Here is a 12,481-nt window from a genome sequence, read left to right on the forward strand (position 1 = left end):
TGCCAGTGTACTCACAGTTCTGCTTGTCATGCCCTGTTCCATCGGGGAATGTTTGCCTTTACCCATACCCATTAGAGTTGAACAAGCTAACACAGTGCTGGGAAAACAGCCAACCCCTATCCCCATAGTATGCTATGATATTATTTAGCTTGTTTCATTTGACTACCATTTCCTACATAGAATGGGCAGCTAGATGATCCTGTTTTACACATACTTTCCCAATAAATCAAATGTTATACAGTCCTCATAAACTTACTGCCCTACATATTAAAGTGCAGGTTTCAGAGGAACACAGCTTGTAAGATTTGCCTGATACCTGTGTATATTACATCACATCAAGAAGAATTCCAGAGGACAGATTGAACGCATCATACTATGTAAAGGTAATGCATCCCTGGACTCTCTCCTAATATAGTCAACGAATACTGCAGTCATTCACCCTGATAACTGCAGAAATCTTGTCTTACAGAAGACCACGTTGCCTTTCTCTCTCTGCTTCTGCTCAGGCCACTCTCTCAAACAAAGGAAAAATTAATTTCCAATGGTGCCAAGACATGAATAGAGGTATTGTTCTCACAGAGGCCTGAATACCTCTGAAATATATCAGAGAATTAGCTTGACATTTTTTTCTGCTTCCTCTGTAAAGTGTTTTGAGATGACTAATACATTACCAAGAAGCGGCCTCTTACATCTTGTGCAGACTAATTCCCTAGGGCTCCCATTATGTCGGCAACCTAAAATGATCAGTTGACAGAGCACGTTAGGAGCAGCGAGGATGTGAATAAAGCACTGAGAGAAGAGAAAGCAGAGTTCTGTAGCTTGCCTCCCTCCTCTTTTAGTAGCTTGTCAAACACAATTATGCTCCTGTCATCTGCACCTACAGGACAGGATTTTGGTTATGATATCTTGTCTGGCATGTAGCTGCTGCTGACAGGCCCCTGTGACCTTGTTCCAAGTGATCTAACTCTGCAGATGACAGGACCCTGGCCTAGATGCAAGAATGAACCTTCCTAGGTAAGAAAAGGAAGGTTTCCTTTACCAAGGAAAGAGGATAAAATGTTGAGAAAGGCAGAATCACCTTGTGCCCTGATTGGCTCTTGACTTGGCTTGGCACATTGCGCATGAACTGCCTAGAAGACTGCTGCTCAAAGACCAGGGCATGTTTCAAGGCACTAGGATAGACAAGATTGTGTTTACTACACTCTCCTACCCAGGCAAGCAGCCCTTTGAAATACACACAAGGTGTCAGAACACTGATCAGCCTTCCCAGGAGCATGAGTGGATCATAGCACCAAAGCTGGAAACATGATCTATGCCACTCAGGCAGGGTGAAAGATGCTAAATTAACAAAGAGCTGTCATTATTCAAAGAAAACTGTCCATCTCTCTCTCAGTCCTCCTCATCTTTAAGGCAGAAAAAAAGAACACTGAAAAAATGCACCAAAATTTTCAAAAGCCTTCTGAAAAAGAAAAAAGTAGATTATTACATCTACTCAAACAATGCTGTCTATGTAATACTATTTCCCCAATGCACTGGTATAGTTGCCACTGGGTTTTTAATTAAACAAAACACTTATTCAGATCGTCTAGAGAACTCAAATGCCTTAAAAAAAGCATTTTCAGCCTGAACACTTGTTTTTAGGGTTGGAGTGCAATTTGGTTTTTTAGCAGGAACCTCTTTGGGATTAAAGAGACTGAGATTTAGCAAGTGATTCACTTAGGCATGGATAAACCTTGATATTAAAATCCCCTCATGTGTCCATGCTTTCATGATGGCATGTGTATTCCTACTAATATGCAATACAGCAGGATGAGTTTTATTAACTCACCTCACAGACCTAGCACTTGAGGCCTCTAAGGGTCAATAGTGAAGACCTGCCTTCCAGAAGACACACTTGAAACTTTGTTTAGTGATGTGCTCAGTTTACAGCACAACATAAACAAAGTCCTACAGGAATCCCTCAGACCTAGAATTACCCCCAAGGTGATGAAAACATGTCTGATGGAAGGCTTGCATCAAACTCAAAATTCTTACAGCTCACCTGAGGAAAACATGCAAGAGAGTGAGGAACAGCTGTGACATCAGATATCATGAATTCACAGTGGATGAGAACAGAAGCACGTTCTGAGCTAATCTTTCAAGTTCATCAGAGTTAGATAGCTCTCCCTAGAGAAGCTATTGACAATAACTCATGGCAATTACTCAACCACATAAAGCAGAGGGTCAGATTTTCTCTGGCAGGTTCCTTATGCAAGAGTATAACATACTGAAAATAAATATTACAGAGAGACACATGATGGCACAGCACGATTTGGCAAAGTCCACAAGAACTCCCAAATGTCAAATCATGAGCTGATTGTGTAGGTGATCCCATAGAAGCAACAATCAAACCTTTATGCACTGCTGCCATCTGTTCTTAACAATATATATTATACAGGAAAATAATTCAGGCATAGTTTAGAGTGCATCTAATAAAAGGGAGTGAGATTATCCTGCATATTATTTTGTGTCTAATTGAAAGTTTAGTATGTTACTCAATAGACTTGAAATAAAAGAATTCCAGTCTTTTTTAAAAGACCTTTAACTATTATTTTAATATGCAAATGTTGAAATTCTAGAAGTAATTTAGGTTGACTCAATCCACGTATTACTATAATTGCAAGGGTAAATCTCAGATTTACCACATTGCAGTAAAAAGGAGGAAAATATTTTTGTGGTCATTTTGAAATATTATAGCACCTTTGACCATGGGAACCTGACATCCTTAGCATTCTCATAAGAAAACATAATAAATTTTAATATGATTAGGGCACTCACGGAGTCTAATTAACACTCATCATAGACTAAGTAGGCAAACACACATAATTGACGAATTGCTATATATGTGAAGGGCAGACTCATCCAGGTCCCATTATCCTACGTCCTTGAAACTACCCTGTAGAGAAGCATGTAGAGATGCCTTCCATCTTGGAAGGCAGAGGACAGAGCTTCCAGTCACTTAAAGGAAGATGTAAACTACAGAAGGAAACTGAAAATGAAGAAGGAGAGAGGAGGATGGCTAAAATTAGAGAGCTTCTAAAAACTGGGAAATAGGTAGGTACCTTTATTCATCATACAGAGGATGATACTTGCCATGAAAAAATTATGGTAATTTGGAAGATATTGATTACTGACATCAAGAAGTCATTTTTTTACAAACAAAAACCTTCAGAGAATTTATTTGCCTTCATTACAGAGAATTGTATTTGACTTTTTTCTCCCTGGCTGCATGAATGGGCACAAAGACTGTATTTGACAAATAAAACATCTGAAAATCTACAGAAATTTCTCTCTAATACAATTGACCATGAAGCAAGTTCTTATCAGGCCCTAAAGACTGGAGGACTGCAAACATCAAGGAATCATCTGATAAATAAAGCACATGTGTATTCCAAGATCCTTCTGTTGTTACACACTGCAACTCTTACTCTGGTTTTAACGCAGTCTTCACTGTAATCCACACACTGGCCTCAGGGAAGCATGAGCATCCTCTGGCAGTTTTCCATCTTCTTCCCACACCCTGTATAGTCCAACAATCTTAAATATGCCTGATTAGCACTGAAACACTACTCCCCAATGTCAGTACCTCCTTTTCTTGGAATCTTATCTCTCCTGTCCGAACTGCATTTGAAAGACTATACAGGGAATTGCAAAACAAGTTGTTCCGATGGTCTGACCTCTCAGACCTGTAGTCACCCTTTAACAGGAATGCAATGAAGAACACATTTCACATCAATATTCTTTAAAGTAATGTATATTAAAAAATGCTGCCACTTGGATTATACAAAATGAAGAACATGTTAAAATAGGAGGGTAAATAGTCACAGGAAAATAAATCTTAGCCACAAAGATGCTAACCACTTGATTAGAGCATAACCCAATAGATTTTGATACACCACATATTATTTTTATTTTTGAAGTAATTTTCTAATCTTTAGTAAATTTTTTAATCATATATCACAATGTAAATGATAAACATCCAGAGGGGTTAGACAGGTGTACAACTGCCTTATAATAAGTATATAAAGTAATGCAACTTTTTGTGTATAAGCAAGTGTCCTGAAATGGAGGATTCTGTGCTCAAAATACAGTTTCTCAGAGTGTGAGACAACAAAGGGGACTCCTTAATGTTGCAAAGGGCACAATTTCTCTGCTGGTTACAAGGCTGCATTGAGTTACAGAATAAAGTCCTTGCCTTTTCAGAGGTACTCCTGATCAACAAAGCATGGTGATGCACTGTAGCTTTCACTTATTTTCCAGTCCCACATTAAAAGCTTAGTACAAAGTAATACAGATGAACAATAATATGCTATTAATGCTGTGCAGATGTTGATAATCAGGAAATATTAGTAGAAAAAAAGTGCTTTCAAAGTTATGTAAAACAGTTATTCGCTTATCTTCTCTTTTTGTCCTCATGTACAAAATCAGTAACACACAGTTTTGATACCAAGAGGGAAAGAAAAAAAGTGGGACAACAGTGCATGTAATGTTCAATGCATGTAAGGCCTTCAAGAGAGATGTCAGGAGGGCAAAAAATTAATGAAGTTAAAAACTCATGTTAGCTTTGTTCCAGAACGTAAAACTGAAAAGAATTTTTTTCTTTTAAAACACTAATTCAGCTGTATGAAAATAGGAAAATACAAGTAAATTGGTAAATCAAACAATTTTGTCAAACAGACAGTGTATAAGACTGACTAGAGAAGTGTTATAAATTTCTTCCAAAAGGAATGCAACCAATATAACTAAGCACTTTAGCTCTATGAAATAGAGCTTACTAAAATAAATATAGCAGTAAATTCTTTATCTTATTGTCTGTTAGTTCAAGGCACTTTTCTCTCCTTTGAGAATAAGCAAATGTTATGTGACACCATGAATCAAAGTGAGATCTTTATGTTCAAAATACAGTTTCTCCTGTATTTTTAACTCTTCATAATAAAATAGCACTATGTTGCAATAGAATAATTAATTTTTTCTGATCTCAACATTCTTAACTTTTTATCTTAATATTTTTAAAGTGCTGTTACTATTAACAGCAGTATGAATCCTAAACCATGTCATTTACAGGCTTCATGGCTTAGGTCATAGGTGCAGAAGAAGAATTTAGCTTAGAACAAAGCAGCCAGTGCCTTGCTCAAAAGGAAATGTCAAATGAATAATGACTTTATATATATATTTAAAATTACTTGATGATAATTTCCAGCTCACTTAGACAATTCTTAATGGTTGCTCTCTAGAGATTAGGTGGGCTAAAATTACTAAGAAGTAGGGATATGCATTACCACATTTCCTAGCCATGTTGTAAGGAGTTATAGGCAAATTGCATCCCAGCCCTGTATCTCTCTCTCCTCTTGCTGCCTTTTTGCCTTCTCCATTCACTGCTAGTTTGACAGCACTCCTAGTCACAGTCTGATCTTCATCCATTTATTTTATTTTAAAATATTCACTGCTGGTAAAACTGCAGGATTGGTGACCCAGCTATCTTGATATTTGAGCTCTGTGTAACCTTCAATCCTAAAACATACTTCTCAGATAATATTTTTTATTAACACACCATGACAACTTTTTCTTGACCCCTTCAATAATTTTTGCTTCTGCATCTACTGCACGTCTTGGTAAGTTTTCATTTATCATGGCAGTGTATTACAAGAGTACACAGTATACTGTGGGTGAATGTTTTCAAGTTGTTAGAATAAGAAAGGCATTAATGACATAGAAATAAATTAAACCAGGCCCAAACGTTAGGAAATATGTAAGAGTACTGCTGGTACGCAGATTTTTCAGCCAGAGTTCATTATGACCAACGAAGTCAGATAGCATATCATGGCACTCTGGAATTGCCCAACTGTGTCACATTTAGTACAGCATGAGAAAAGTCTATTCCCTTTTATTTAACACATGAATATGTAAGAAAGAAACCCCAAAACCCAAATAACAAACCAAACCAAAATAACCAACAGCCATTTAAAAAAAAGAAACAGAAGTAAATTATTCTGGTTCGTAAATATTCATATATAAATATGCTAAATTGTTTGCTGAATTCCTATAATAACGAGAAGATTTAAAAACATTGTAAGAGATTTCATTTCTTGTCCTACAACCAGACTTGCTGAAGTAATATAGTTTCATGATATCGCAAGAAAGAGTGTTTGATTGTAAGTGCAGACATTCCTTTTGTTGTAGAGATTTGGATATCTCTATCTGGAAAATCAAGATTATTTTGGTAAGTATATTTAGATTTATCTAAAGTAGGTTATTTGTGATGACTATCAAGTGATCTATATGAGATTAATATATCTCTGTTGTGGATTGATGTAATTTAACTGGAATGTGTTACTGAAGCCTGAGTGACAATTTATTTCAAGCTAAGCAGAAGGCCTGAAAAGAAAGCTGACCAACTCTGTTTTTACATTGAGTATTTTTTATCTGTTGTGAGAAGATGACTTAGACTTAATTACTGTGAATCTTGAGCAGATTTTTAACTGATTAATGTTTAATAGTGAGTCATTGTATCTCCTGATAAAGCAAGCTGTGTAAACGTGATCAATCATTGGTGAGATGAGTACCTTATTAGGGAAGTACTGTATGCAGATACGCATCAAAATCTTGAAAGGACCATTAATTTAGTATTTATTAAAAATCCCATTTTTTTAAATAACAGCACTATTTAGGTTTCATTGTCTACTATAGTGTATAGTTTACTTGCTAGACACATAATGTTAAAAATAATTTTAAGTAGCTTGGCTTTAGTTGATTTACGACAACTCCTAAATATTATTCAAACAGCATTTCACATTTAATAAGAAACACATTCTGCTTCCTTATGACACAAAAAAAAAAAAAAAAAAGCAGTGTTAAGTAGAACAGCGGAATAACTCCATTTTACCTACAAAGAGTTTGCTAAGGAGAGAGTTGAAAATAGGTAGAGCTGAGAGGCAAGGAAACTGAAGAGTATTTTAACAGTGAAGTAAAACCACAAGTAATGACTTCAGGAGACAGGAGCTAGGTGGACAAGTAAAACATTACAGTTTTAAATATATGATATTTGGCTTCACCTCCCAGGGAAGAGGACTGGCATGGATTCAAAAAGGTTTGTCTGGCATGCTCATGCCTCTGAGAGGGACCACACTGCCTGATGGAAACAACCACAAAAGCCGCAGTGAGAGCACAGCCTTCCAAAGGCAACAAGAAAGCAACCAGACAGGCAATTAGACCATGCCAGTGCTTGGCCTTGGCAAAGAGAAGGCAGGCATCTGAAATGGATCATCTGTCCACAGGAGAGATGGGCCCAGCAACCAGCAGATGGTATAAAGTAAAGCAGACATCAGATAACAGAGGGAAGTATTTTGAGCATGGATGACCTCCTCCTCTAGCACCATTATAATAAACATGATAGAGTGTTTGCACATACTTCTAAGTCTTGAAAATAATATTTTTACAGTGCTAATTGAAAACTAAGACAGCTGTACAAAACATTGTTGCATGTGAAATGTAAGACAGATCATGGATTTTTACGTCTGTTCAGTCTGCATCCTGAAAGCTATTTTGTCATACATCGAATCCTCTTTTCATCTCATTGTTTGCCAAACAACTCATATTTTAAGCATTTTCCCTTGTGCCATGTGATAAACTGTGCTGTAGGCCACATTTCTTTGTTGCAGATATCTCTGGAACCTACAGACACAGTGGCTTCTAAAAGCATCTGTTTTAAAATACTTCTTTCCCTGTTTCACTGTGAGTTTTCTTACTTGCCTATTGGCTTGCTAATGAACAACTGCTGATGAAAAAAATAGTTAATAAGAACCAAGAGCTTCCATACCTTAACTTTGTTGGAAACTGAAAATTTATCCAAACTTAAATGGTCTTCTTTTGCATATTTTCTATGCTGAAGTACATAGGAATGCCAATTTCTTGGATAGTAAAGGAATGAGATTGGTATATTAGCAGATGTGAGTTTAAATAACAAAGTAATTGGTTCTAGTCTCTGTGTTTCTGAAGATGGTTGTAAGAGATTATGTATAGCACAGTCTTATTAAGCCTAAAGTAAAACACATCACTGCCAGCAACAAGAAACTTCCACTTAGTTCAATTACATGTTTTCCTGGAAAGTTCTCCTAAAAATATGATGAACTAGGACCTGGATAAGTGGACAGTGAGGTGAACTGGAAACTACTAAATTGTTGAGCACACAGAGTTGTGATCAGCACCACCAGGTCCAGCTGGAGGCCAATAGGCAGTGTAGTACCCCAGGTGTGGATACTGGTGCCAATGGTGTTTGGTATCTTCCTGATCGACCTGGATGGTGAGCCAGAGTGCACTCTCAGCAGCTTTGCAGGTAATACAAACTTGGGGAAAAGTGGTTGATAGACCAGATGGATTTGCTGCAATCTAGAGAGACCTGAGATGTTGGAGTGACTGGCCAATAGGAACTTCTAGAAGTTCAATACAAGGTGGAATGGCAAGCCATTCTCCGGTTTGAAGAATAAGCTCAAGCACCAGCAGAAGCTTGAGACTGACTGTCTGGAAAGCACCTTGTCAGAAAATGTTCTGGCCATTCAAACTGTTCATGAACAAGCCAAGTGCTCCAGTGGAAAAGAATGCCAAGAGCCTCTTGGGCTGCATTAGTCAGTGTGTTGCCAGAAAGCCAGGGGAAGTGATCCTTTGCCTCCACTCAGCACTGATGAGACCATCTGACTCCAGATGGTTACCCAGTTCAGAAGAGACATGAAGATGATGGATAGCACAATTGGGAAAAGGCAAAGAGCCATGAAGATAACAAGGGTTTTGGACCATCTGTCATTAAAGGAGAGGGTGAAACTTCTAGGAGCCTTTGGCCCCAAGAACAACAGGCTCAGGGGGACTTCAGAAGTGTTTGCTAATACTATGCAGGTGTGTTTGAAAAGAACACCAAGGCAGATTCTTCTTGCTGGTGGCCAGTTGCAGAACAGTGGGCAATGGACACAAAAGGAAATACTGGAAATTCCTTTTAAATAAAGGGGAAAAAATCCCGAAACATTTCTACAACGAAGGTGATCCTAAACTGGCACGGGTTACCCAGGGAAGCAGTGAGCAAACTCTCCTTAGAGATACTAATCCAGCTGCTTGAGCAGATGTAATCTGGGTGACCTTCAGAAGTGCCTGCCAGATTCAGCCTCTGTGTGGCTCTGTCATTGCATGAACACGGGGGGAGACTCATTAGTAAACATGCTACTGACAATTTTTCTGAGTGATGCTGAATGACAGCACTGTGCAAAAGATATTTGCTATTAGATCCCACTTTTCTGACTAACACCATTTACCCCTATGATATGTCATCTAAATGGATCCAGGTACAGATCTGTTAACAGAGGTTTAATGTAGCTTTCAGCTTTCATTAAATAAGCATGAATTTCTGGTGAATATGACATGTTGCCCCATGATTATGACTGCAGAATAAAGCATTCAAAGTCTTTTCTAAAAGAAAACTGAAATAAAAAAGGCTGCAAAGAGTGTATTCCACAGGTAGGGAAATAAACTCTAGGAAGTCTGCAAGCGGTACAGTCTATTTATTTATTCCTGCCCTGGAGCAGTAATATATATATACATATTTCCAGTCTCTACTTTACTGGGTAAGACCTTAACCATGTGATATCATTGTGAACAACCCTTATCCTAAATTACATGGTTACTAATCTATTTTGCCATTTCATCTTTCACAGTGGCATTTTTGTCTTTCAGATATCTCATTAATTTATTCAAAGATGGAGCTTTTGCTATCTTTAAAAGATGAACAGAATTGGAATGCACAATTTTTTTATAAAATTTTCTAATTTCACAAATTTTTTGATCTCACTACTTAAGATGCCTTGAAGAAACTCAATTTTCAGATAGAAAATCCAGACTCCTTGAGGAAAAAACTAAACATAAGACCAAAACAAAAAGTTGAGAAACCAAACCCTGAATATCTAGTCAGACAGTAGTCACTTCTAAAGCTGCCAGCGAATCATTTTTCCCTTTGGGCACAGTTATTGCCTGATAAGGCCTACTTCTTTACTGTCCAGCTTGTCATATGTGGCAATTGGACAAGCATACCTGCAATGTAGAATGCCTTCAAAAACTTAGTTTCATTTGGGTGGATGTCCTATGCTCATCACTGCAAAATTTTGTAGGAGAGATAAAATACAAGAACAGAAGAAGGTTGGAGTTGTGAGCTCATCAGAGTAGACTTCACTACCTTACTAAATCACTCCTTAGTGCAAATGCACAATTTCTCCTTTTAAAAACTGGCATAGAATGCATATGTCAGTTTGAAATTCTGAGTTAATCATGTTAATGGTTACTTAAATTCAGAGTGGCAAGACATATTTATTTAAGTTAGAGAATTCCAAGTCACATGCAAGCTGGAAAAGCTATATGTTATGTGTGATTCATCATCACTTTTAGAGTCAGGGCCAGGACTTCCTGCTGGGGTAGAAATGCCGGAGACAGTAAGAATACGTGATGATAATTCCTACATATATGTACACCATTCCCTTTTTAAGAGAGGTGGTACATTCAACACCAAGAATGGCTCTGTAGAAAAAATTCTGACTCAGTCTAGATGAAGACAAAACTCCATGATGTATAGTTACAGAATATGATTAAAGTGAGGAACATACAAATTGGGAAAACCTGTGCCTTTTTCTGCTTCAGCAGACAAATAGGAAACACAAATTTTGTGCTGTTTCCAGAAAAATGAATACAACACCTAAGTTATATACTATATTCCTGTAATGTAGTTTATCTCACCTGAGTAATCAAAACAATAACTTGGCCATGCTATTTTTCAAGAAATAGCTGTAATAATTTGAAAATATTTTTCTACGTATTTTTCTCACACAATTTAACTGACACAAAAGAGGGATAATATCTTTTTTAGTTATTTTTTTTCAGACAGCTACAACTACTCCAACCACTTTTTCCCCCAGAAGCTGGCACATATTTTCACAGACCTGATTCTGCATAGGTTTTAGTTGTAGACAATAAAAGCTTTCTTCCATGGCCTGTTTAATTGTTTAAGATGAATTTAGATTGGTGATTCCCATTTCAAATATCTCCTGTGTCATTATATTTTTAGATTTCTAGTGTGAGCCCATCCCCTTCAGCCCATCCCCTTAGCCATATTATAAGGCAGCTATTTTGCCTTTTTTTTAATATGCTATATATCTTCATCACTACCATGACTCTGTTGCAGAGATGAAAGCAATGATGATTTTCCTCACTCTGTGCTAATCTGGTGCTATGTATAAGATCAAAAAAGCTTACATGGTTTTACTTCATGTTGTCTTTTTTAACTTGGTGATAAGCTTGTAGAAGTGATAAGCTAGTGTAAGAGCAGCAGCATGCGTGTGTGTAAGTGTGTGCACAGACAAGAGACAAAGTACATGCAAAGAGAATGAAACAGCACCCCTTCGTGTCCAGTTTGAAAAGTTACAGCCATTTAAAAAACCCAGAAACATGTAAAAATAAGCAGATTCAAACCCCTTAAAATAAATTTTCCTTTAAAACTAATGAGACGAAAATTAGTGAATAATAGTGAATGATGAGACAAAATCACAAATGTTGCAACTATACTACAAGACTGATGTAACACACAAAGAACAGTCATTCTCCATAAAATATTAAAAAAATATAGTTGTATAATATCAAACAAAATTTTAAAAGATTCTGAAAACATATAGATCATACTGAGGGTTCTTTTCTTATAATTTAGGCTAACATCAATATACATGTATGAAAAAAACATATACTACCATTAACTCTTAGTCTAAATCTTAAAATGATAAAACTCAATTCTTCAGCACCTTTAGGCAATTTAGGATAAAATTTATGCAGTCGAAAACAGACACAGAACTAGGAAGAAATGAAGGGAAGTGAACAGGTATTGTGAACCTGAAAAACAAGTTCAGAATTTTCCATCAGGACCTACAGATTGGTCCCGGTCTGAAGAGCAGCAAGCTGTTGTAACCCAAGCATGATATCAGCCTAAACATGCACATGAAAGTGGCTGTCTCTTCGTCCCAGCTGAACAAAATGCATCAGCTATGCAGACCAGCAGTGGGCTAGAAGGACAAGTCAGGGAGAAAATACAACAGCCCATTAAACACTACCCCATATGGTTATGTTCAGGAGGCACTGTTGGTGCCTTGCTATGTAGGAAATGGTTTCACAAGCTTCCAATTCTAAGAACTAACATTCATTCTACTGTAGATTTCATCTAAAATGGATAATAGCCACACAGAAACAGTCCGACTTTGCTGATATTTCTTGTGTTCAGTTTTTGGGTTTGGTCTTGTGCTTGGTTGTTTGGGTTTTGTTTTTATTTTTCATTAAAAATACTGCCTTTAATGATCTCAGAAGTACCAAATCAAGACCAGGTAAATTACATTCTTTTACTGCACTTAGCATTTCCTCTCTACTATTTGTC

General features: G+C 37.1%; 1 protein-coding gene across 3 annotated transcripts in view; it reads right to left on the reverse strand.

The window, feature by feature from the left end:
- ADAMTSL1 (ADAMTS like 1) overlaps positions 1-12,481 on the reverse strand; it is a 391,950-nt gene that overhangs the window by 243,248 nt on the left and 136,221 nt on the right. The gene's annotated exons all lie outside the window — the stretch shown is intronic.

Source organism: Agelaius tricolor, unplaced genomic scaffold (assembly GCF_023055355.1).
Source record: "Agelaius tricolor isolate 1412-34295 unplaced genomic scaffold, bAgeTri1.0.p SCAF_4, whole genome shotgun sequence".
In the NCBI taxonomy this organism is placed as follows: Eukaryota; Metazoa; Chordata; class Aves; order Passeriformes; family Icteridae; genus Agelaius; species Agelaius tricolor.